A 26,157-nucleotide genomic window follows, 5' to 3' on the forward strand; every position below is an offset into this window, starting at 1 on the left:
ATAGTTGCAAGAAGTCTTCAGCACATCCCAGGGACAGGAATGTAACTGCACATCGACACAAGTGATGGCAACTAGGAAATGTAGACTTCAGAGGCTTGTGCTCAGCGAAAACTCAGAAGTGTGCTGGGACTTTAAAAAAGAAGAAGGGACTTCCCTGGTGGTCTAGTGGCTAAGACTCTGTGCTCCCAATTCAACAGGCCCGGGTTCAATCCCTAGTCAGGGAACTAGATCCCACATGCCACAACTAAGACCAGGGGGAAATGAGATGTAATCAACCATGAATTGCTACATCAACACTTGGTTTAGGTACCGTGCATCCACCAAGCCTTCTATGAGTTCTCACGCAGAAGTGGGCTTTCCTTCTCTTGTCCCCCAAGGCAGCCTGTGCATACAAGCTTCTCATTTGTACCACAAACCCATTGGAAAGATTTACTTCTCCATTAGACTGTTAACACACCAAAGGGCAGGAACTGAATCTTTTTCACCTTTGTAAGTCCACAGTCGACAATTGAGCCTGATAAATTGGAGGTACACAAGAAATTATTTGCTAAACTAAGTTATCATCAGAGATAAGACAGTTAGAGTTGAGTCTCCACACACATCCACGCAGGAACAAAGTTACTGCTAGCAGTTGCCATGGTTGTCATAACAGCAGTAGCACTGATTACACACTCACCAGGTACCAGATCCTGGGTTATGTGTTTTCCCAACTTTAGCTCACTGAATCCTCACAAGAACCCTGCCTTTGTCAGTGCCATATGACAGATAAGCTAAGTGAAGCACAAACAAATTAAAGAACCTCCGTACTCACTGAGCTGGCGATGGGTCGATGACCCCCATAGCCAGTGCTTTTAATTATCTTATGTCTTATTAGGTGAGGTGGGCTAGGAGATTCTTTTCTAACATGATAAAGAGTGCTTATCAGACACCAGGGCTTCCTGGGTAGCTCGGTTAGTAAAAATAATCCACCTGCAATGCAGGAGAACCCAGTTTGATTCCTGGGAAGGGACAGGCTACCCACTCCAGTATTCTTGGGCTTCTCTGGTGGCTCAGATGGTAAAGAATTCACCTGCAATGCAGAAGACCTGGGTTCGATCCCTGGGTCACAAAGATCCCCTAGAGGAGGACACAGCAACTCACTCCAGTATTCTTGCCTGGAGAATCCCATGGACAGAGAAGCCTGGCGGGCTACAGTCAGTGGGGTCGCAAAGAATCGGACATGACTGAGCGACTTACACACACACATCAGACACCAAGAGACAGCCAACTCTGCAGGAAGCTAAGTGATTAATGACACAAGGGATGGGAGTCAGACTAATCCCTCAGCAACACTCTTCCAACAGTACAGACAACACTGAGCAGCCCATCCCGCAGCTACGCCATATGCTCACGCCCACGCCAGTGCTGCGGGGACACTGGTCCTATTTTCCAAAGGGCTTTTGCGTGTGAGATGAAGTTAGCAACTGCAATTTCACATGTCCAAAACAAACAAATCTTCTAATAGCCTAAACCCAGAAGCCTCATGAGAGCCCCACCCCAGTACCCACTCAAATACTTACATTGTCTGCAAAATCACAGTAAGAACTAGTCACGCAGTGATAGCGGAATAGAAATCAGAGATTACCCCAGACGGCAGAGTGGGCATGAGGGGACAGTGAGCCGGTGATGACCCTGAGACACACAAGCACGTCAGCCGTGGACACCAAGCACATGCATGCTGAATACTAGGGAGAAGGAGGCGGGAGAGGGAGGGAGGGAAAGATGACGGGAGAGGAAGAAAGGATGGCATGAAGAAAGGAGGCAGGTTCGCTTCTCTTTTTTGATGTTCTATGTAAGTAGTGAGAAGAATCTCCTAAAACCATCGTAGAGTTTGTTTTTTTTTTTTTTTTTAAAGCAACTAGAGTCTGGGGGTGGGGGGCGGGCGGAGGGGTTGGGAGACATGATTTGGAGGGGAAAAGACAACGAGATTTGATTCCACAGACACTTCAGAAATAATGGCATAATCTTATCCGTTTTCAGCAAATACAATCTGAAGCATTCAAGCCTTTGATAAAGGTGTATCACCTTCATTGGTGCAGCAAACTGCAGATTAAGCTTTTTTTTTTTTTTAAATGCTGTTCAAATTGCCGGTAGAGCAACCTTTTATGAGATATGATGGTTCAAACAATTTTGCAAAGAGCAGAAGACAAAGCATACGTTTTTACACTGAACTGGTTTCCTAGGAAACACTGAAAAAAATGTAATAGGATATCTTTTAGAGGTAGTTCAAGGACCAGGGCTCTTCTTTACTTTTTTTTTTTTTTTTTTTTTTGAGCCGTGTTTAATATCTGCCTCTTCCTCTCTCTGCAGTGGGGGCTAGGAGGGTAGAACAAGCTCTCTCATACCCAGAAGCCCAAGAGTCCTCTCATTAACTGAGTGCCCGCTCTACACAAAGGAAAAATATTTGAGCCAAGTTGAGCCTTCATTACTCTCTGCAGCAATGTGAAGAAATTAAAGGGATAGAACTTGAATCTTTTGCTCTACCATTAAAAAAAGAAAATCTCCAAATCCCAACTAAGAAATTAAGCAGAGGGGAAAGCCAACCCACTCTTTTTCAAATCACATCTAAATTAATCTGTTTCAAGGTCTTCAAATACCATTTATTTTAGGTTCATTTTTACTCTGGCTCTTCATCCGTCTCTCTGATGTGCCAGCATAGGCAAGCTGACAGAGTGAGCCTGAATTAGCAGGCTCACACATTTCCCAAGTTCAGACACAAGATCAACCAGGGTCTTGAGGAGGCAAAGAAGCTCTGGGTGAAGAGTTGGGAGAATCCACAGGTCAGGAGCCTTTCAAGGGGCATGGGGTGGTTTGCAATGACACCTTCGCTGGCCCTCATTTCCATCAGTCATCACTCATGTCAAGCGGAAGTCAAAATAGGAAAAGTGAAGGAACATCTGGGCTGTGTGGGAAGGAGTTACATTTGATTTTAAAATAAATAAGGTATCAAAGCTTCAAGTTTCACTTATTCAAAAACTGGAGGCAAAAATGTTGGCTTAAAGAAGTTTCGGATCTTTTTGTGGGTGGGCAAAGGGGAGAAGGGGACGCAGCCTCATAAGAACTTCCTCACTTAGGGGTGCCCTCACCCCAGTGCCTCCTTCAAAGACCTGCAGAGAGCCCAGAGAAGGCAGTGGGGTAGGGGGATGGTGGGTGCTGGTGGAGCCCCTTCCAGCATCAGCGGGCCACCTACACCCCACCTTTCTTCACATCCCCTGAGTCGGGGTAAGGGTGACACTCTGGGAGGAAACCTCTTCAAGCTGAAAACAACACGACTGTTTCCCTTTCAGGATCTTTGAGGAGAACTGGTGCGAGAGTCTTGAGGATCATCCACACAGAGTAACTGCCTTTGCAAACAGGATAGTGTGACGGCTTCCCCAGGGAAAGGGAAGGACCCAGAATCTGAAGCCTTTTCACTAAGATAAGAAACTGTAGGATGCTCAACAAAAGCAAGCCGACATGCACAATGCTTATCCTTAAGATTTCATGGGACTCAACTCGTGCTAAAAGACATGGCAGGCCCCAGAGGGGACCCTACAACCCCACTCTATAATTTTTAAATGCAGATTGAATTGGTTTATAGTAAATATAAAGAACCACATTGCTCACTCACTTCAGTCATATCCGACTCTCTGTGATCCTACTGACTCTAGCCCACCAGGCTCCTCCATCCATGGGATTCTCCAGGCAAGAATACTGGAGTAGGTTGCCATTTCCTTCTCCAGGGGCTCCTCCTGACCCAAGAACCTCATTTGAAGGTGGGAAATTTGATTTTAATAGAGCTTATGGGGATACATGGGCAGGGGACAAAGCAGCCCTCCCATCTGCCTTCGTACATGGAAGAGGCAGGTGCAAATGAATGGAGGCCACACACGGTAGCCTTGGGCAGTGTAGACATTTAGATGTCCTGCTTGTTTGCTTCTCTTTTTTCCTGATAATAGCATCCTACTTTCCTTTGGAGAGCTAATGCCCCCTTTGTAATGGTCTTGATGGGACCATACGTTAAGGTTGTTTGTCCTCCTCTAAACAAGAGGATGGCCAACTCATTGGAAAAGACCCTGATGGGAAAGACTGTAGGGCAGAAGGAGAAGAAGGCATCAGAGGATGAGATGGTTGGATGGCATCACTGACGCCATGAACATGAACTTGGGCAAACTCCTGGAAATGGTGAGGGACGGGGAGGCCTGGTGTGCTGTGGTCCATGGGGTCACAAAGAGTCGGACGACTAGGCAACTGAACACCAACAGCAACCAGGAGGTAGACAGGTGACCCAAGCTAGACCAAAGCCTTCTTCCCAGAATCTCAAGGAGAAGGACGTTCTCCATAGTCGGCACTGATGCCTGAACAAAAGGAACATCACCAGATGCACCCTTGAAAGTCCATCACTATGATGTACCTCCACAGCTGCCAGCGGTTTCAGATGTCCACAGTAAAATACCCCTGTGCTATAAAGTCTAGGATAAGTGCAGTTTGAAGGGGAGAGCATGTGCTGGTACACGTGGTGAAACAGGAAGAAGAAGCCACTATATGAGCCCTCCATCTACAGCAAGTGGGCCTACAGGCTGCGTCAGTCAGCTGTATCATCCTGGAAGGCCTCTTGGAAGGCATGTTGAATAAAGGCAGTGTCTAGTCAGCTTTGCTGAATCATGGGGCTGGGACACTGAGCCTTCTGGACAAAGCATACAACTTGGGGACCAAACTAACATGACATGTAGCCGTCATTGTTGTTTAGCCACTAGGTTGTGCCCAACTCTTTGTGACCCCATGGACTGCCATCCACCAGGTTCCTCTGTCTGTGGGATTTTCCAGGCAAGAATCCTGCCCATACTGGGCTGTGCTTAGTGCTCAGTAGTGTCTGACTTTTTGAGACCTCATGGACTGTAGCTGGCCAGGCTTCTCTGTCCGTGGGTTGCCATTTCCTTCCCAGGGGATCTTCCCAAGCCAGGATCAAATTCATGTCTCCTGCACTGGCAGGCAGATTCTTTACCACTGTGCCACCTGGGAAGCCCCAAATGACATAGAGTCAATTAAGTAAAGCAGGAGTTTGTTAACAGGATAGGAGGGTATCACAAATCCCAGGTACAAGGGTTCATTGATCCACATGAAGGCCCAGTCCCAAAAACTAGAAAGTCAAGAAGCAGGGTGCTCTCTGTGTCTCAGGGGCCCCTCAGTCTCTGGTGCCCCGTCTTAGTTTATTGGCAGAGATTGCCCTGCCAATCTCTGACTCTCTTCACACAGATCTAAAGTGGGCACTCCACAAAGGCACATGAGCCCCCAACACACATGACTTCTGGATTCAAACACTTGGCAAGATTGACCACACTGAGTGTGGGGACTCGTGAGCCTTGGGACTCATGGCTGAAGCCCACAGCTGGGGTGGTCCGTGTCAGTGGAGGCCCAGCAGCCATCCTCTCCGGCCAGATCAGAGCCTTGCTGCATTCCCTGGAGCCTCTGTGCTGATTTGGGAGTTAGCTGCCCACTGAAGAATGTCTTGGGTACCACCTAAGGATAGAAGGAAGGAGCATAGTCTGATTTTGCAGTTCGATGATCATTATTTTTAAGTTTGGGGAAAATTGCTCAGCCTTTCTGAGCCCAAATTTCCTCATTTTTAAAAAGTAAGTTTTTAGGAAAGAATTAAATCAGATAATTTAAGAAAATGCTGGCACACAACAATTTCCAATAAACAGCATCCATCTATCCCCCCTTGCCTTGCTGCACGGGGGGATCAGAGGACAGGGGCCTTTCTCCTATGATTTTTGCATGGCCCTGAGGTTTCAGACACGGGTAGGGACTGCTGGCTTTTCCTTAGCCTTTTTGAGGGTCTGTTTCGACTGTAAATACAAGTTCGTTGGGCTTGCTCTAACATCCCGACTCTGCACGTGAAGGCTGAGTGGCAATGCTGTGAGCAGTCTCTGGGCCCTGATTGTGTTTGAACAAACATGACATCCCATGTGGTTAATGGGACTCCACAGGTGCTCGGTATGTTTTTACTCTTTAAACGTTAAAAACGGAAATAGAGTTTTCCCGGGATATCAGAGCCCCAGATATCAGATGAAGAGGGAGATTCTCAACAAGTGCCTGGTATTCAGAGATAGGGGCCAGTAGGGGAGGGATGGGACATTGAATAATAAAGTCTCTCCTCTTGGCTAGGCCTCACTCTGCTTTAGTGTTAGGTTGACAAGCATTGTGGCCTAATTCTAATGACCACATGGAAACAGAGGCCTTTCCCCAAAACATCTGTCAGAAAATCTGAAACTGATTCATTAGTGAGCAAACACTGATTACACATCATTCGCTGGCTGCTATTCTAGTGGCTGGAAAAGTGGGCAAGATCTGGTGATGTGGGGCCCAAGGAGAGACCAGAGGAGGGGCCCCCACCCGGATTGTGGGCCTGGAGGGGGCTTCGAGAGGGCTTCCTGGAGGAGGTGGCCCCCAAGCTGGGTCTTCAAAGATGAGTAGGAATGAGCTGAGTGAGTGGGGCTGACAGTTGGATCTCATGGTGGTGGCATAGAGGGGTTGTTCCATGAGAAAGAGACAGCATGTCTTAACAAAGGCTCAGCAGAATAAAGCTCATGGAGAAATCCGCAAGCACACAAGTCTTCAAATCTAAGACAGACACATTTCTTCAGATGCTTAGGTCTCTGAAGTCAGCACGCATTACACAGTCAATGTCTACACACAATACTGTTTTTCCCTTGGCAGCCTCTTCCTCTTGTATACACACATACACACACACACACATGCACACACCCACACACACACGCACACACCCACACATACATTGTAACCGGTGTTAACAATCTGACATGCGCTCTCACATACTATCTCTTTGGCAGGATTCTTTTCAAATATGGAATCTATCTATATTTCCACTATCCATATACTGCGGCTGCTGCTAAGTTGCTTCAGTTGTGTCCGACTCTGTGCGACCCCATAGACGGCAGCCCACCAGGCTCCCCCGTTCCTGGTATTCTCCAGGCAAGAACACTGGAGTGGGTTGCCATTTCCTTCTCCAATGCATGAAAGTGAAAAGTGAAAGTGAAAATGAAGTCGCTCAGTCGTGTCCGACTCTGAGCGACCCCATGGACTGCAGCCCACCAGGCTCCTCCATCCATGGAATTTTCCAGGCAAGAGTAGTGGAGTGGGGTGCCATTGCCTTCTCCGTCCATATACTGCTAATTGCAGTAATTACATTCACTAGATCTCCAAGTGAATAGTGATATTGGACTTCACAATATTTTAAACTTGGTAGATCGCAATATGTATTTACTTGTTCCCATGTCAACAAGGCTAAAATACATAAACTGGAAGCTCTATCATTAAAAATTGACATTATTTTGATTTATTAGATTCCCAGAAATTGGGTTACTATTTTAAAAGTGAAAGTTGCTCAATTGAGTCTGACTCCTTGTGACCATGGGTAGCCTTTCCCTTCTCCAGGGGATCTTCCCAACCCAGGGATCAAACCCAGATCTCCCACACTGCAGGCGGATTCTTTACCAGCTGAGCCACCAGGGAAGTCCAAGAATACTGGAGTGGGTAGCCTACCCCTTCTCCAGTGGATCTTCCCAACCCAGGGATCGAACCCAGGTCTCCCATACTGCAGGCAGATTCTTTCCCAGCTGAGCTACCAGGGAAGCCTATATTAAAAGTTGTGCGTATTTTGGTATTAATGATTATTTCTAAAAATTACTCAGAAATGAGCCTCTAATTCACAATAACACTAATGTCTTACCTTGGGGTGCTATAACAAAATACTGTAATTTAGGTGGCTTATAAATAACAGATCAGGTGCCAGAATGATCAGGTTCTGATGAGGAGCCTCTTCCGGTGCTGACCTCCAGCTCCGTGTTATAGGCGCACCTGGCAGAGAGCAGAGAGAGGGCACAGCTCGCTGGTGACCCTGACAAGAACATGAATCCTGGATGAGAAGACTCATCTGGAGCCCTTCTAACCCTAATTATTTCCCAAAGGCCCCATATTCTAAAACTACCACATCACGGGGCATAAGGTTTTGACATAGGAACTTTCAGTTCAGTTCAGGAACTTTGGGGGACACAAATGTTCAGCTCATAACAACCAATCACAAAGGTAGTTCTCCTTCTCCCCACACCGTGACCACCCTTGTAAGGTCTCTGTCTTTTCAAGTTGGGTCGATCTTGTGGGCAAAAAGGTTCATTGCTTTTAGTGTCCCTGAATACTGGTAAAATTTTAAGTGTACACCCTGCGTGCATGCTAAATTGCTTCAGTCATGTCTGACTCTATGAGCGCCTATGGACTGTAGCCTGCCAGGCTCCTCTGTCCATGGGATTCTCCAGGCAAGAATACTGGAGTGGGTTGCCATGCTACACCCTCCTCCAGGGAATCTTTCCAACCCAAGGGTCGAACCCATGTCTGTTAGGTTTCCTGCACTGGCAGGTGGATTCTCTACCACTAGTGCCACCTGAGAAGTACCAGGTATAACCTATAGTAAATAATAAATCCTTTATATCAGGGCTTCTCAACTTCAACGGTATTAACACTGGGTTGGAGAACTCTGTGTTATGTGAGGCTGTCCTGTGCATTGGGATATCGGTAGCTCCCTGCCCTCTGTTACACACTGTAGCACTTGGCCCTTAGTTGCAGCTACCAAAAAAACACAATAATGCCTCCACACATTGCCAAACATACCTTGGGGTCATATCACCTCTCTTGACAACTGCCACTCCATGTCACTGATAGTGGTTCTGCTTCTGTGATTGAACCCAGAGTGTGGTCATCATCTTTATCATACACGGTCTTCTGGATCTCTTTCCTTGTTCTCTTCTATTCATCAATCTTTGTATTTGTGTCAGTACTACGCCTGCATTAGTTATGGTAGTTTTAAAGCAGGTAAAGCGAAACCATCATACTGTTCTCTTGTCAACCTTTCCTCAGCATTTATCACGTATTTATTCACCTACATATGATGTAGCCATCTCTGACCGGGAACAACGTCCCATTGAAGCCATTCTGTATAGAATGGGTTTTTAAACCAGAGTTCCTGACCCCCTTGAAGTTGTATGTAAAATTACGTGTGTACATGTGTGTCTTTGTGTGTTTCCAGAGAAGCTATGGACAGAGGAGCCTGGTGGGCTGTGCAGTCCATGGGGTCGCTAAGAGTTGGACACGACTGAGAGACTTCACTTTCACTTTTCACTTTCATGCACTGGAGAAGGAAATGGCAACCCACTCTAGTGTTCTTGTCTGGAGAATCCCAGGGACAGGGAAGCCTGGTGGGCTGCGGTCTATGGGGTTGCACAGAGTCGGACACGACTGAAGTGACTTAGCAGCAGAGATGCTATGAAAGGTGGTCACTCTGAAGCGTAATATTTTTCTAATCACCCTACCTTTTCAGAATCTCCTACAAAGCACATGGCAGGCAAGTCAGGGAGATCCATCCACAGTAAAGATGGATGCAGGAGGGCTTCTTCCCTGGTGGCTCAGTGGTAAAGAATCCACTTGCCAATGCAGGAGACACGGGTTCAATCCATAAGTTGGGCAGATCCCACATGCCAAGGAGCGGCTAGGCCCGTGCACCACAACTTTTGAGTCTATGCTCCAGAGCCCAGGAACCACAACTACTGAGCCCATGTGCCACAACTCCTGAAGCCCTTACAGCCCTAAAGCCCAAGCTTCGCAACAAGAGAAGCCACTGCACTGAGAAGCCATCACACCACAACTAGAGAGTAGCCACCCCTCACCACAACTAGAAAAAAGCCCAAGTAGCAATGAAGACCCAGCACAGCCCAAGAAAATACAAAAAATAAACAAAACACAAGAAGATGGATGCAGGGGCCTTCCCTGGAGATCCAGTGGTCCCAGGTGACTTGGTGGTTAAGAACCTGCCTTGCAATGGAGAAGATTTGCAGATTTGATCCCTGGTCAGGGAACTCAGACCCCACATACCACAGGGCCACTACTGATCCCACGTGCCACAGTGAAAGATCCTCATGATGAAACAAAGACTCCACGTGCTGCAACTGAGACACAATACAGCCAAATATATACATACATATTGTTTAAAAAAAAGATCAATGCCTTGCATGCACAGAACCTATTCTCTGAAATTTGTGACAGGTGCTCCAGTGAAGAGACAAGTCAACAGACTTTACTCCAGTGAGGGATGATGTAAGCAGTGACACTGCCTCACAAGTGTGACCAAGAATCCAGGGTGTGCATTGGAGGAAGGCAGGAGCATACACCCACAGATGGGGTGGGAAACCTCTGGTGTTAGCAAGGCTGTCGTGGAGCAACATACGAACACCGTATCATGTCCTCATCTCCCATTTATTATTTATGTCCCACCTGCTTCCAAAAGGATGTGACACGGCTTTCAGTGAAAAGCACAGATATGAAAGAATCATGCAGCCTCTACAACTAAACTCAGGAGGTGAGAGCCAAGAAGGCAAAAAGGCAAAAGAAGGAGGCAGTCTGTAGAATAATTGTATCAGGAAGCACTGGCTTCACTCTGAACTTCCTGTCCTCCAAGAGAGAAAAAAGAAGGCAAACACAATGGTATATCGTTTCCTTTAGTTCGTAACAGGAAACAGACCATCAGGAGAGGCGTTAGCCATCTCCTGGGAATTCTGGCCCTTTTGGCCAGAGGAGACCTAAGGAAGGGGAGGAGAATGGAGGTGAGTCCCTCCCTGAACATCCGGCTCCTGCAGGGATGACATGTGTCCATCTAAAAAGGGCTGTTTCTGCCATCTAAAGAAAAGATGCCCTCGTCAAACTGTTCATTCTGCTCATCAAATATTTACTGAACAACAGACTGGTTCCAAATTGGGAAAGGAGTATGTCAAGGCTGTACATTGTCACCCTGCTTATTTAACTTATATGTAGAGTACATCATGCAAAATGTCGAGCTGGATGAAGAACAAGCTGGAATCAAGACTGCTGGGAGAAATATCAATAACCTCAGATATGCAGATAACATCACCCTTATGGCAGAAAGTGAAGACCTAAAGAGCCTTTTGATGAAAGTGAAAGTGAAAAAGTTGGCTTAAAACTCAACATTCAGAAAACTAAAAACATGGCATCTGGTCCCATCACTTCACAGCAAATAGATGGGGAAAAAATGGGAACAGTGACAGACTTTATTTTGGGGGGCCCCAAAATCACTTCAGAGGGTGACTGCAACCATGAAATTAAAAGACGCTTGATCCTTGGAAGAAAAACTATGACCAACCTAGACAGCATATTAAAAAGCAGAGACATTACTTTGCCAACAAAGGTCCATTTAGTCAAAGCTATGGTTTTCCCAGTAGTCATGTGTGGATGAGAGAATCGGACTATAAAGAAAGCTGAGCGCCAAAGAATTGATACTTTTGGACTGTGGTGTTGGACAAGACTCTTGAGAGTCCCTTGGACTGCAAGGAGATCCAACCAGTTCATCCTAAAGGAAATCAGTCCTGAGTGTTCATTGGAAGGACTGATGCTGAAGCTGAAACTCCAATACTTTGGCCACCTAACTTGAAGAACTGACTCATTGGAAAAGACCATGATGCTGGGAAAGACTGAAGGCAGGAGGAGTAGGGGACAACAGAGGATGAGATAATTGGATGCCATCACTGAATCAATGGACATGAGTTTGAGTAAGCTCCGGGAGTTGGTGATGGACAGGAAGCCTGGCATGCTGCAGTCCATTGGGTTTTAAAAAGTCAGACACAACTGAGTGACTAAACTGAACTGAGCTCTGGCCAGACTCCAGACTAACAGTTTAACGTTGAGAATAAGAACCTGGTGCCTTCGTTCAAGGATCTCATGGTCAGGGAAGGTAGATGTGAGCAAATAATTAGAATGAAACTCGATATGTGTCCCGAAAGACAGATGACCATCAACATGGAAACACAGAAGAGAGACATGAACTTTACTTGAGGAAGGCCAGCATTCCAGAAACTAGGAGGAGGGAACAGGAGGCTTCCCACCTGAGGGTCTCCTACAGGCAGAGGAAGTACAGAGATGGGCAACCAGTTTTATGGGAAAGGAGCAGGGTGGCACACCTAGGGTGTGGAGTGCATGCTCATGGCAGAACAAGAGGAGGCTTGACATTTTGGCTGCAGTTAAATCATGAAGGGCCTTTTATGTGAGGCTAAGGAATCTGGGGCTTGGCATGAGAACCATCAAAGATGTTTAAGCAGGGAGCGACGAATTCAGATCATGGGTTTCCTCTATTTGCTTAAGATCCTCAAAGCCCACAAGGCTGATGGAGAGTCTAAAACTGGCCAACAAAACCTCACCTGAAGCAACCAAGAACCAAAACGAGGGCATTGCCTGCAAGCTCGGTGTTCTTCTGCAAAGCAGAACTGCGTGTACTTCCTCATAAAACAGATAACCAGGGACTCTGGCTCAGTGATCCTGCTTAGGCATAACCAAGAAGAGGTGTCACATCAGCAGCAGGGAGCTACTTCCAAGAATAAATCTAGGCATTTTGGAAGAAAAAAAGAAAAGCCGAATTGGGAACCGTCTAAAAACTGTTTTTTGGAGAAAGACACGTAGGTACTTTCCACTCCTCTGTGTAGTTAAAAGAACAAAAGCAATAGCCTGTTCCCCCTTCGTGCAGCAGCTTCCAGTGGGACAAAAAGCCAAATGCAACGCAGCTGAAGGAGGGATGGGAGCCCAGACTGGGTTAGAGCCAACACTGGGGTTCTAGGCAGAGCCCAGTGGTTCTGGAGGCATGTGGACAGGAAATACACCTGTTCTAAAAGTGTAGGGGGTTACCTAGGAAGCCAAGAAGAGGCAAGATGTCACAGAGCACAGGTCTCCCTGCTCTTTGCAGGGAGAGAGATGGGGCCACTCATCTCTTCCACCTCTGACAATGACCACATTCCCTGATCCTCGCTGGCCAGCCTCCCCTTGAGAGCCCACCGTCCTTCACTGGGAGAGCCACTCTACAGATGAGCTCACAGCATGCGTTCTAAGCCCAAGGAATCTGATGGGACAAGGACTTATTTCCACAGTTTGAACAGACAAGTAATTTATGATCCCAGGGACCCTGAAGTAGGAGCAGGCTGCATTCCAGTCATGACACTCTCATTTTGTGACTATGAAGACCTCACTGAATAGATCCTGAGCATTAATTGTGACCCACTATTTGATATAGTAAGTCCTTCCTCAGGGCTCTGTGATGTCGTAAGTTTGTTTGCTTTTTTAAATTCCAAAATGATGTTATTTGTCCTCTGTTCTTTCTGAGAAGCAGCCTGTTATAGTCTCCCATGGCTTTATGAGAGGTCCCAGACAGCTTTGCCAATGACTGTTCAACACCTCAGAGCTCCCAAAATCCCTTGCAGAGATGCTGCTCGGAGCCTTAGCCTCAGCCAGTAAATACAAAATTGCTTGCTTCTCCAAGCCTGCTTCCTTTACCGTCTGACCCCCATTTGGGCTGAGATGCCTGGATACCGTTTTAAAAAATGGCTACTGTAAAAGGATGCGTGCTAAGTTGCTTCAGTTGTGTCTGACTCTTTATGACCCCATGGACTGTAGCCTGCCAGACTCCTCTGTCCATGGGATTCTACAGGCAAGAATACTGAAGTGGGTTGCCATTTCCTCCTCCAGTGGATATTTCCAACCCAAGGATTGAACCCATGTATCCTGTAGCTCCTGAATTGCAGGCAGATTCTTTACCACTGAGCCACCAGGGAAGCCCTGTAAAAGGATAGTGCTTCATTATAGGAAAAACTTAAGCGTTCTCCCCAAACTGGTGAACTCAATATAGTTTCTGGTTAGGACCCATCCTCCTTTTAGCAACCTTATCTCATTCAGCACTGACCCCACACTCTCCAGGGCTCAGGGTCTTCTTTTCCTCTTGAATCCTTTACCCAGATTTGACTCTTACCAGTTTCCATGTTCCAGATCTTCCCTGAAGCCCAGCCTTCCACCAAAACACCCTGTGTCTCACCTCCTTACACCCTGAACTCTAACCCATCTAATGGTGGAGTGGCGCTGCTGTGAAAGCGCCTTCCGACGGCAGACTGCGGGAGAGGCTGTTTCCACCCTAGAGCACACCTTTAGTGCCTGTGCTGCTCTGCACCCCTCCCCATGCTCTCAGCTTCCCTTTGCAGAACCTCATCTCCCCATCGTGTGCCATCTTAACAGGACGTTCGCTCAGGATGACCCGATCTGTCAGGAACAAGAGGTGCACACGGGACCATTCCAGGCCAATCTGGCTTTCCTTGACAGAAGTGACCTAAGGATAACTCAACAGCTGGAACCGGCGGACCCAAAAGCAGGGCTCTGTGCGCTGGCTATCCAGAGCTCCATGCCTGCCCTGTTTCCTTTCTTGTCCTTTCTCCGGCCTGAATAATTACCCAGGAAAAGTCAGGCCACACCTCAGCATTTTTATTCTCTCTTAGATTCGTTTGCAAGGCACAAACCCCTAATCCTATTTCTTATCTGAAGGAATGGTCAACTGTGGACATTTTAAGAAAAGGAAGCCTTGGAAGAGACTATTTCAGACAAAGTGGCCTCAGGAGAGGTTGGGTGTGTTCCTTGACAAAAGAGAAAATGCCAGTGGATGTTTCTGGTGTAGCCTAGCCTCTCCACCAGCAGATTCCGTTAAGGGGATGATCAAAGTGCTGTGGGTGACATTTGACATGTGCCAAGACCTTGGCATGAGGATCCCACTTGTTTTCTGGTCATGGGGGATGACTCTGCCCTCAAAGCCTGGCTGGGCCCTTGCTGGAGCCCTTCTAAGGATGACACCCCAGGACACGGCGGGCAGCTGCGTTTTGGGGGCATCCTTGCCAGCAGTGCAGGCCCAGCTTAAACTGGAGGACATCCCCACAAGGAGCCCAGGAGGAAGCCAACTCCCCCCCCTCCGCCCACCACCCCCGAGGAGGCTCTGGCTCCTGGCTCCCATCCTCCTAGACCAAAGGGGGAGAAATTAAATCAGCTGTGCTCAGAGACAGACTCCCAGGAAGCAAAGAACACCCCAACTTCAGGATCAGGTCCTTACACCAGCCCCTTCCAGTCTCATATAAGTAAAACTCCACTTCGACACCCAATCCCACAATGTTCTTTTCCACTTTTTTTTTTTTCCCATAAAGTAGGCCCTTCACATCATGTAAGCACAGACCCCAACGAAACCTGGCTCTATCCCCAGTGGGATACAAACAGAGGAAAGAGCAATGAAAAAAGGAAACTCATCAGTGGGAGTTCTCTGCACAGAAGAAATAGAAGAGAATGGTAAGCAGGGTGTAGCAGGACCCGCCCTTCTTTCTATATCACAGGGAGATGTCCCTCAGTACTTCATGGGGACTGTGGGCAAGCAGAGAAATACGCATGATGGTCCCTGGGGCCAAAGGAATTAGAGGCCAATGCAGAAGGGCCGGGCACTACCAGGTAACCAGGAAACAGGTGCTTCCTCTCTGGAAGGGGCACCGCACCCGTCTTCCTCGGCAGGAGCTCACTCTGAACTCAGCAGGACACTTTACTGAAAGAAAGGTAGCCCACAGCAGACTCGGTGAACAGACAGGAAGAAGCGGCTTTATTTAACTAGCATGGTTCCTTGTCCCAGACACACTTGGGGCTGGGAGAACAGACCTCAGAGTTTAGGTCTTCAGAGGATGTCCCCCACGGACAGTCCCACAGAAGCGGTGCTTTGTTCTTATCCAGAACAGCTGCCAGTTTATGCTGTGCTCCCGTGAGAATCAGAAAAATAAGGAAGTTCCCTCCTTCTGTCTTGATGGTGCGCCAGGCAGACAATGGTTCGTGCCTGATTGCTGGCTAGGTGAGTGGGGCACACCTGGAATTCTAGTCCCCCCACCCACCGGCTCCCTAATGCTCCCTGCTCTGGGGGGCCCGAGTAGGGCCCCTGTCCCCAGGAGCCTCCATCCGTCTTCTCCTGCAGCCCTTCTCTGAGCCCTGCTGCTTCCCATCCCCTGCCTCTATCTGTTTGGAGTCCACTTTCCCCATGGCCTTCCCCAGTAGCTCAGCTGGTAAGAATCTGCCTGCAATGCAGGAGACCCTGATTCGATTCCTGGGTCGGGAAGATCCCCTGGGGAAAGGATAAGCTACCCATTCCAGTATTCTTGGACTTCCCTGGTAGCTCAGCTGGTAAAGAATGTGCCCACATGTAGGAGAACTGGGTTCAATCCCTGGGTTGGGAAGATCCCCTGGAGAAGGGAATGGCAACCCACTCCAGTATTCTTGCCTGGAGAATCCCTAGTGGGCTACAGTCCATGGGGTCACAAAGAGTTGGACACAACTGAGAGACTAACACTTTCACTTTCCCCATGGGAGACAAGTCTGCAGGCCTTCAGGAGTTATGTGAGGTGGTGCCCCTTTTCCTCTGCTTTCAGGGGCTGCAGAGTGGACAGAAAAGGACTCTGTCTCTGGTACAACAGGAACCTCCTTTAGTTTCTCCACCATGATGGCTCAGGTCACCTTATGACTACCTAGGAGCAGACAACTTCACCCAGTAAGAATCTGCTTTCTCCTGAAGTCAATAAAATATAGCTTCATGTAAAGTATGCTTATTTTTTTTCAATTAATAATAGTTTGGGTCTAGTCTCAGAGAAAAATAATCCTGGCACTACTATCTTCAAGAAAATGGAGCCATCTCCAGTTTCATCTTGATATGAAATCCCCTACCCACAGACACAGATGGAGGGGAAGTTGCAGTATGTGACACTACAACATGTTTCTCAGGCTCAGCAGAAAAATAAATCTCTAGTCCCTTTGATCTTTTTTTTTACTTATTTGGCTGTGCTGGGTCTTAGCTGAGGTACTCGGCATCTTCAGTTGCAGCATGTGAACTCTTAGTTGTGGCATATGGGATCTAGTTTCCTGACCAGGGATCTAACCCAGGACCCCAACGCTGGGAATGTGGAGTCTTAGCCACTGACACCACCGGACCTTTAGTCCCTTTTATACACCAGTGATTCGCTTTGTTCTACTGCTTCCCTGGAAAAGTTACTCTCTCTGTTACTGAATATATGAAACATGTATCATGGAGGACGAAATTTATAAGGTAGTTATCAGTTAGCTATTGCTACAATAATGTTGCATTAACTCACAGGCCTATGACCAGAAGCATGTATTTCTCCCCCTGAAGATCAGCCTGGGTTCAGGTGGACTTTACACCAACCTGCAGGCTGGGTCCAGGTCTCGCCACAGGTTTTCCACCCTCCTTGGCCCAGCAGCTTTTTGAGACATGTTGTTCTCATGGTTAAAAAAAAAAAAAAAAGTGGGAGTGCAAGCTCAACCATGAAAACACATTTCAAGCCTCCACTTACATCATGTCTGCTTATATGCCAACAGCCATAGCAAGTTGCATGGCCAAGATAAAACTAACTAGGGCAAGCCCAGGATCAGAAGGGCAGAAAAATATATTCTGCCTCTCATAGAAGGAACATGGGAAATGGCACACAGTAAGGGGTGAAGAACTGAGAAGCCAGCTACCATAAGGAGGGAGGGTAAAGGGAAGGATGGCAAAAGAAATAATATTTTTAGAGATCTATTTTGTGCCAGGTATTGTCCTACATGTTTCAGGCATAAGAAGCCTATATTATAAATAGAAGACTGACATCTAGATGGGAACGCTGGTGAGCAACTGAGCCTGGATTCACACATGGGTCCAACAGACCCCAGACTCTGCCAAGGGTTAGAGAGCTGGAGACAGCAACCTCTGTCTTACTCTTGCAGGACCACAGATTGATGCTGAGCAAGGAAAGAGGTAAATAAATGGTGATCTTTTCAAACCCAGGCTTCTCCCAAAGAGCCGGAAGCAGGAACATTGTGTCTGAAGTAATAATTGGAGTCCAGTGGCTGAGTCTTTCATCATTTAGACTGCAGATTCACTGCTTGCTCATTCTAATACTCTTGCAGGCATTGAAGTTAGTCCTAGACTGTATGAGTCATACAATCTTGCCCTAAATTCTCTGCTATAAAGGGGTCAGGAGTTATTTTCAAGTTACAAGTTCAGACTTTTACATGTTCTAATTGCTTTCTTACATTTGACTCATGTGTTAATGCAGAAGATAGTATCGGAGGAACAGGATAACGTTATCAGACAGCATTCACAGGTGTAGCTGCGAGTCTCTAGGATGCTCTTAGGGAGAACAAAGCAGGTCACAGAAGTGCAGGGATCTGGTGGTAAGTTAGTTGGTGCTGGATAAATATTTGCCAAAAAAATTTATCCATCAACAAAGATTATCTACCTGTGCAGTGCAGCTTATTGTATCATGGGTGCTGGTGACTGGAAGGATGTTTAGAGTTCGTCTAAACCGCCAGTGGGCTTCCCTGATGGCTCAGACAGTGAAGAATCTGCCTGCAATGTAGTAAACTCTGGTTTGATCCCAGGGTGGGGAAGATCCCCTGGAGAAGGGGACAGCTACCCACTCCAGCATTCTTGCCTGGAGAATTCCATGGACAGAGGAGACTGGTGGGCTATAGTTCATGGGGTTGCAAAGAGTTAGACATGACTGGGTGAATATGCTACCACTCAAAGAGAAACACTACCTCTGAGGCTTTTTTCCAACCTGCTTTCTCACTCTTGTCCTTTTAAACATTGAATGACATTCTGATGGTTCTTCCATATTACTGATGACTTGGGCTCATGTGTTACAACCTTCCCTGATCCACAAGTCCCACCATTCTCCTGGAGAACTTGGGTACAACTGTGAAGACCACGTAGTACCCAAGCTTTGCAGCTCCCAACTCTGTCAACACTAGCAGCCTTACTCTTCCTCACATCCATCCATCTCCATTACTCAGGCTTTAAACCTAGGGCATCAGCCTCACCACATTTTCAAACTGCCGATCAGAGCCAATGGTAAGTCATGAAGGCAATTTAGTGAGCTGTAGCATTTTCACTGGAGAAGGAAATGGCAACCCACTCCAGTGTTCTTGCCTGGAGAATACCAGGGACAGGGGAGCCTGGTGGGCTGCTATCTATGGGGCTGCACAGAGTCGGACACAACTGAAGTGACTTAGCAGCAGCAGCAGCAGCATTTTTACAAAATGGAAAAGAAAACATCCAAGATCATTGCATGTAATAAGGGCATATCTCAAGAAACTTTTGCTTGAATTATACGTACTTGATAGGCATACAGAACTGTGGTGTCAGATTTTTTTTCCTGAGAGTTATGGTCAAAAAAGTTTAAGAAATACTTCCCTTGGCTTTTTCATTCACAGAACATTCCATTTTTAAAATATCACTGTCTCATGCTGCTGCTACTGCTGCTAAGTCACTTCAGTCGTGTCCGACTCTGTGTGACCCCATTGACGGCAGCCCACCAGGCTCCCCCGTCCCTGGGATTCTCCAGGCAAGAACACTGGAGTGGGTTGCCATTTCCTTCTCCAATTCATGAAAGTGAAAAGGGAAAGTGAAGTCACTCAGTCATGTCCAACTCTTCTCGACCCCATGGACTGCAGCCTACCAGGCTCCTCCATCCATGGAATTTTCCAGGCAAGAGTACTGGAGTGGGGTGCCATTGCCTTCTCCGATCACTCTCTCATAGCCACCAGTTATTATACCTCGCTCTCTACTCTTCATACACTCATTGCTGCAACCTTTGTTTCCATGTGACCCATGAGCATGGCAGGTAAGAAACTTAAGAACAGGAATAATGCCCCATTGAAAATCTCCTAGTCCATCCTGTCCCCTCTGAAACATACACACACACAATACTGTACCACACACACATATAAACTGTCTAGTGCCCATAGGATGTGTGTGCATGCTCACACTTGAATGGAAATTGACACAGAAGGTGAGTTTCACACATGAGCTGATATGGAACAGAACAGACACCACATGTGGTTATGGAAGGTGATCAGAAGCACGAACATGGGAGTTTGCAGAAATCTTAGGCAAGGAGGTATGGACTTAGAATTGAATTAACTTCATGAAATTAATTCAAGATGCAGGGAGATTTCACCTGTTACCTGAGTCATAACCCAGAAGAAAAAAAAAAAAAGCCCAATGTTAAAAACTCAAGCCATAATCTAAACTTTGAGTCAATGTAGATTGCAAATTCAAATTTTCCCTTGGGCCACTGGATATAGCAGGACTTCTCAACCTTGGGTACTATAGACATTTTGGGTTGGATAATTTTTTATTGGGGAAAAGGGGGGCAGCACCTCTGGCCTCCACCTACTAGATGCCAATAGCTTATTCCTTCCCCACTTGTGACCACCGAAACTGTCTCAGACACTGCCAACTGATCCCTGGGGGTAAATTCACCCCAACTGAGAACCACTGTTATATGATGACGGTACTAAAAACAATGTCATGAAGTGTCTCATGGGTGATAAGCTCCTCTCCAGGCATGATTTCTTCTGGCCCACATAGCAGACCTGGAGGCCAGGCCTGCTGGTAAGACAGGCCCCACAGGAACGTACCATTGCCCCACTGCCTGGGGCACCTCAGTGCTCGTGGAATCTCAGCCTCAGTCTTTCCACTCTGAAGCAGAGAATCTGTGACTTCATGTAGTCGAGTCAATCACAAAATGAGCCACTCCTTATCCTATTCTCAGTCTTCCGACAATGTTAAGATGAGAATCAAAATACCAGGAAATGACACTGTTTATGGGAATCTAAATCAGTGAAGCCACTATGGAGAGTGGTATGGAGGTTCCTTAAAAAACTAGAACCAGAGCTACCATATGATCTAATAATTCCACTGCTAGGCATATATCCAAGCAAAACTCTCATTCAAAAAGACTCATGCACCCCAATGTTCATAGCAGCGCTATTTACAACAGTCAGGACACAGAAGCAACCTAAGTGTCCATAGACAGATGAATGAATAAAGATGCGGTATATATATATACACACAAATGAAACATTTCACAGTCACAAAAACGAATGAAATTATGCTATTTGCAGCAATATGGACGGACCTAAAGATTATCAGAGTAAGTGAAGTAAGTCAGACAAAGAGAGATATATGAGACAGATTATATGTGGAATCTAAAAAAATAATACAAATGAACTTATTTACAACACACAAATAGATTCACAGATTTAGAAAACAAATTTATGGTTACCAAAGGAGATGGGGGAGCAGAGATAAAGAAGAGTTTGGGATTAACATATATACCCTATTATATACAAAACAGATAATCAACAAAGTCCTACTGTATAGCACAGAGGACTATATTCAATATCTTGTAATAATCAATAATTAAAAAGAATCTGAAAAAGAATATGTATACACATATATGTTGTATGTATATATATATATGGGCTTCCCTGGTGGCACAGTGGTAAAAAAAATCCACCTGCAATACAGGAGATGTGGGTTTGACCCTGATCCGGGAAGATCCCCTGGAGAAGGAAATGGCAACCCACTCCAGTATTCTTCTCTGGGAAATGCCATGGACAGAGAAGCCTACAGAGGCGGGCTACAGTTCATGGGGTTGCAAAGAATTGGACATGATTTAAGTGACTGTGGCTCAGACCATGAACTCCTTATTGCCAAATTCAGACTTAAATTGAAGAAAGTGGGGAAAACCACTAGACCATTCAGGTATGACCTAAATCAAATCCCTTACGATTATACAGTGGACGTGAGAAATAGATTTAAGGGACTAGATCTGATAGACAAAGTGCCTGATGAACTATGGAATGAGGTTCGTGACATTGTACAGGAGACAGGGATCAAGACCATCCCGATGGGAAAGAAATGCAAAAAAGCAAAATGGCTGCCTGGGGAGGTCTTACAAATATGTGTGAAAAGAAGAGAAGCGAAAAGCAAAGGAGAAAAGCAGATATAAGCATCTGAATACAGAGTTCCAAAGAATAGCAAGGAGAGATAAGAAAGCCTTCCTCAGTGATCAATGCAAAGATATAGAGGAAAACAACAGAGTGGGAAAGACTAGAGATCTCTTCAAGAAAATTAGAGATACCAAGGGAACATGTCATGAAAAGATGGGCTTGATAAAGGACAGAAATGGTATGGACCTAACAGAAGCAGAAAATATTAAGAAGAGGTGGTAAGAATACACAGAAGAACTGTACAAAAAAGATCTTCAAGACCCAGCTAATCACGATGGTGTGATCACTCACCTAGAGCCAGACATCCTGGAATGTGAAGTCAAGTGGGCCTTAGAAAGCATCACTACAAACAAAGCTAGTGGAGGTGATGGAATTCCAGTGGAGCTATTTCAAATCCTGAATGATGATGCTGTGAAAGTGCTGCATTCAATATGCCAGCAAATTTGGAAAACTCAGCAGTGGCCACAGGACTGGAAAAGGTCAGTTTTCATTCCAATCCCAAAGAAAGGCAATGCCAAAGAATGTTCAAACTACCGCACAATTGCACTCATCTCACATGCTAGTAAAGTAATGCTCAAAACTCTCCAAGCCAGGCTTCAGCAATACATGAACCGTGAACTACCAGATGTTCAAGCTGGTTTTAGAAAAGGCAGAGGAACCAGAGATCAAATTGCCAACGTCTGCTGGATCATGGAAAAAGCAAGAGAGTTCCAGAAAAACATCTATTTCTGCTTTATTGACTATGCCAAAGCCTTTGACTGTGTGGATCACAATAAACTGTGGAAAATTCTTAAAGTGATAGGAACACTAGACCACCTGACCTGCCTCTTGAGAAACCTATATGCAGGTCAGGAAGCAACAATTAGAACTGGACATGGAACAACAGACTGGTTCCAAATAGGAAAAGGAGTATATCAAGGCTGTATATTGTCACCCTGCTTATTTAACTTCTATGCAGAGTACATCATGAGAAACACTGGGCTGGAAGAAGCACAAGCTGGAATCAAGATTGCTGGGAGAAATATCAATAACCTCAGATATGCAGATGACACCACCCTTATGGCAGAAAGTGAAGAGGAACTAAAAAGCCTCTTGATGAGAGTGAAAGTGGAGAGTGAAAAAGTTGGCTTAAAGCTCAACATTCAGAAAAGGAAGATCATGGCATCTGGCCCCATCACTTCATGGGAAATAGATGGGGAAACAGTGGAAACAGTGGCTGACTTTATTTTGGGGGGCTCCAAAATCACTGCAGATGGTGACTGCAGCCATGAAATTAAAAGATGCTTACTCCTTTGAAGAAAAGTTATGATCAACCTAGATAGCATATTGAAAAGCAGAGACATTACTTTGCCAACAAAGGTTCGTCTAGTCAAGGCTATGGTTTTTCCAGTGGTCATGTATGGATGTGAGAGTTGGACTGTGAAGAAGGCTGAGTGCTGAAGAATTGATGCTTTTGAACTGTGGTGTTGGAGAAGACTCTTGAGAGTCCCTTGGACTGCAAGGAGATCTAACCAGTCCATTCTGAAGGAGATCAGCCCTGGGATTTCTTTGGAAGGAATGATGCTAAAGCTGAAACTCCAGTACTTTGGCCACCTCATGTGAAGAGTTGACTCATTGGAAAAGACTCTGATGCTGGTAGGGATTGGGGGCAGGAGGAGAAGGGGATGACAGAGGATGAGATGGCTGGATGGCATCACTGACTCGATGGACATGAGTCTGGGTGAACTCTGGGAGTTGGTGATGGACAGGGAGGCCTGGCGTGCTGCGATTCATGGGGTCGCAAAGAGTCAGACACGACTGAGTGACTGAACTGAACTAAACTGAACTGAATCACTTTGCTACATATCCACAACTAACACAACCTTTTAAATTAATTACACTTCAGGTTAAAAAAAAAAAAAAGACAGGAAATATGACACTGAAAGTGCTTTGGGGAGCCAAGTTTGTACATTTCCCTTCTGCTGTGAATCAACACAGATCATCATCAGCATCATTCACAGAAGGATGAGGCCCAGAGAAAAGAAGTAACTTCCCCTATCTTGAACATGCATTGGGGTGCCCCTGCTCTGGGCTTCCTCTGACCCAGAGACAGGACTCTAGGTCTGTCTGCCAATTACAGTCCTCATCTGTCTGCATCCCAATTCCAAATTCCTGGGAGCAAGTCACAGTGGGGCCTTCAGGATGGTGGCACTGAGAAACTCCAGAGGGCACTATTCATGCAGACCATCGAACTCCTATGGCACCTGGTTTCCTAGTATGAATAGGGCTTCAGAGGGCACCCCAAGGATGAAGAGCAAATCTCAAGGTGGTAACAAACTGGGCAGGCACCCCAAAAGGTGTCTACTGAAGTGACCTCCAGCAAGTCACTAGATGTCTTGGGGTTTCAACTCCCTCATCTCAACTTGGCAGTTTTAAAACATGGCCCTCCAGTTCCTCGCCACTCTTCCCACTGAGAGGTCCAGGCCTCTGTGCCTCCCCTGCAATCTGGGCTTTGTGACAGCTGAGCCAGCGGAATCTAGCACAAATTCTGCTATGCCAGTGTCTGAACCCAGGCCTTTTAAAAAAACAACAGAATTTCACTCTATGTCTCTTGGGATACTCATTGTCAGGACCCAGCCACCATGCTGTGAGGAAATCCAACTAGCCCCTGGAGAAGCCCAGTGGAATGGCCAGCACCACTTGGCCAGCCAGGTGAGTGAGCCATCTTAGAAATTCATCCTACAGCTTCCCATCAAATTGTCTCAGCTTATCCCTCGTGGAGCAGAGGCGAGCCTGCCCCACAGGGCACTGCTCAGATTGCAGACTCATGTGGTGAGGACCTGACTATTGGTGTTTTGGGCCCGTGTTTGGGCTGGGCTGAGGTGCAGCAATGACCCAGAGCCCTTACATATTCTCAGCCTTCCTCGTGGAAGCGTTACAGCACTCGAATGAGAGAGAAAGCATGAAAACTGAAAATTCTCGATAAACTCAAGAGTGTCAGCACAGCTTTTATTTTGTATTATTCCAAGGTAAATAGGCAGCAATGCTGTGGTTGTCTCAGCCAAGTCAGCTTTGGCCCAAGTTCAGGGAAGAGGAGGTGGTTGCAAAGGGCAGCAAGTACAGAAGGTAGGATGGAGCAGGAGCGGGTGTGGAGAAGGAACAACACAGGCCAGGATGGGACGGGATGCTGCCGTTTATCATCTCAGGGCTCAAGGTGACCTGGGGAGGCTGTCTGAGACCCTTCCTCCAGCAGATACATGAAGAATATCGATCTTCTTTTAAAGGTGCTGTGAGGAAACAAATGTCAGTGTCTAACAGTAAGTTTGAGTTATTCTGTACTCTCTGTCAGGAAACTCTAAACCAAGTCCCTCTGGTTTCCTTTTGGACCCATATCTTTGGATTATGGTGTCAGTTACATTATGGAGCAAAACTAGAAAGTCTGAAGGGGAAATAATTCAGAGAGAGGAGCCAAAAATCAGCCTGGTTCAGTGGGCACCTGTGCCTTCAAGGACGTCCTTGGCCACAGTGAGTCTGGCCCAGAGAGTGCTTCCAAAAGTCTCAATCTCTGCAAAGGGCGGTTATATGGCTATCTTTTTAAAAAATATTTTCCTTATCTTTTTAAAGTCTATTTCACATACTGAGCAGAAATCTGATAATCCAAGTCCCAATTTAATGATGGAAATCAATAACTTACTTTGTACATCAAGGTGTAAAAACCACCAAAGAGATCTTTCTGAATCAAATTCAATGCCTGGTTGTTGCCCTTCAGTTTTTCTCCTTTGAGATTCAGTTAGGCCTGAGTTTGGCGGAAATGGCCTTTGACTTTCCTACAACCCTGGATCTGCTGAAAAGCTGAAGAGGAGTGAGTTGCAGCCGAATATGTTCTGGAAATCAAACACAACGTCAGCAGCGGTGCTCCTGCAGCCAGGTTAGGACTCTGTAAAGTCAAGACGAAGCAAATGGACTTACTCACAAAATAGAAACAGATTCACAGACTTCAAAAACAGACTTATGGTTCCCAAAGGGGAAAGGTAGGGGGTAAATTAGGAGTTTGGGATTAATATATACGTATATAGTATATATACATACTACTACTATATATAGATAACTGATACTTCCCTCCTGGTCCAGTGGTTAAGACTCTGCACTTCCAATGCAGGGGGTCGGGGAATTAAGATCCTGCATGCCACATGGCATGGTCAAAAAATAAAGACAAAAACAGATAATCAACAAGGACCTAATGTATAACACAGGGAACTCTACTCAGTACATTCTAATAACCTATATAGGAAAAGAATCGGAAAAAGAATGGGTATATGTGTAACTGAATTACTTTGCTATATACCTGAAACTAACACAACACTGTAAATCAACTATACTCCAATATAAAATAAAAATTTA

This window comes from Bos taurus, chromosome 7 (assembly GCF_002263795.3).
Source record: "Bos taurus isolate L1 Dominette 01449 registration number 42190680 breed Hereford chromosome 7, ARS-UCD2.0, whole genome shotgun sequence".
Classification (NCBI taxonomy): domain Eukaryota; kingdom Metazoa; phylum Chordata; class Mammalia; order Artiodactyla; family Bovidae; genus Bos; species Bos taurus.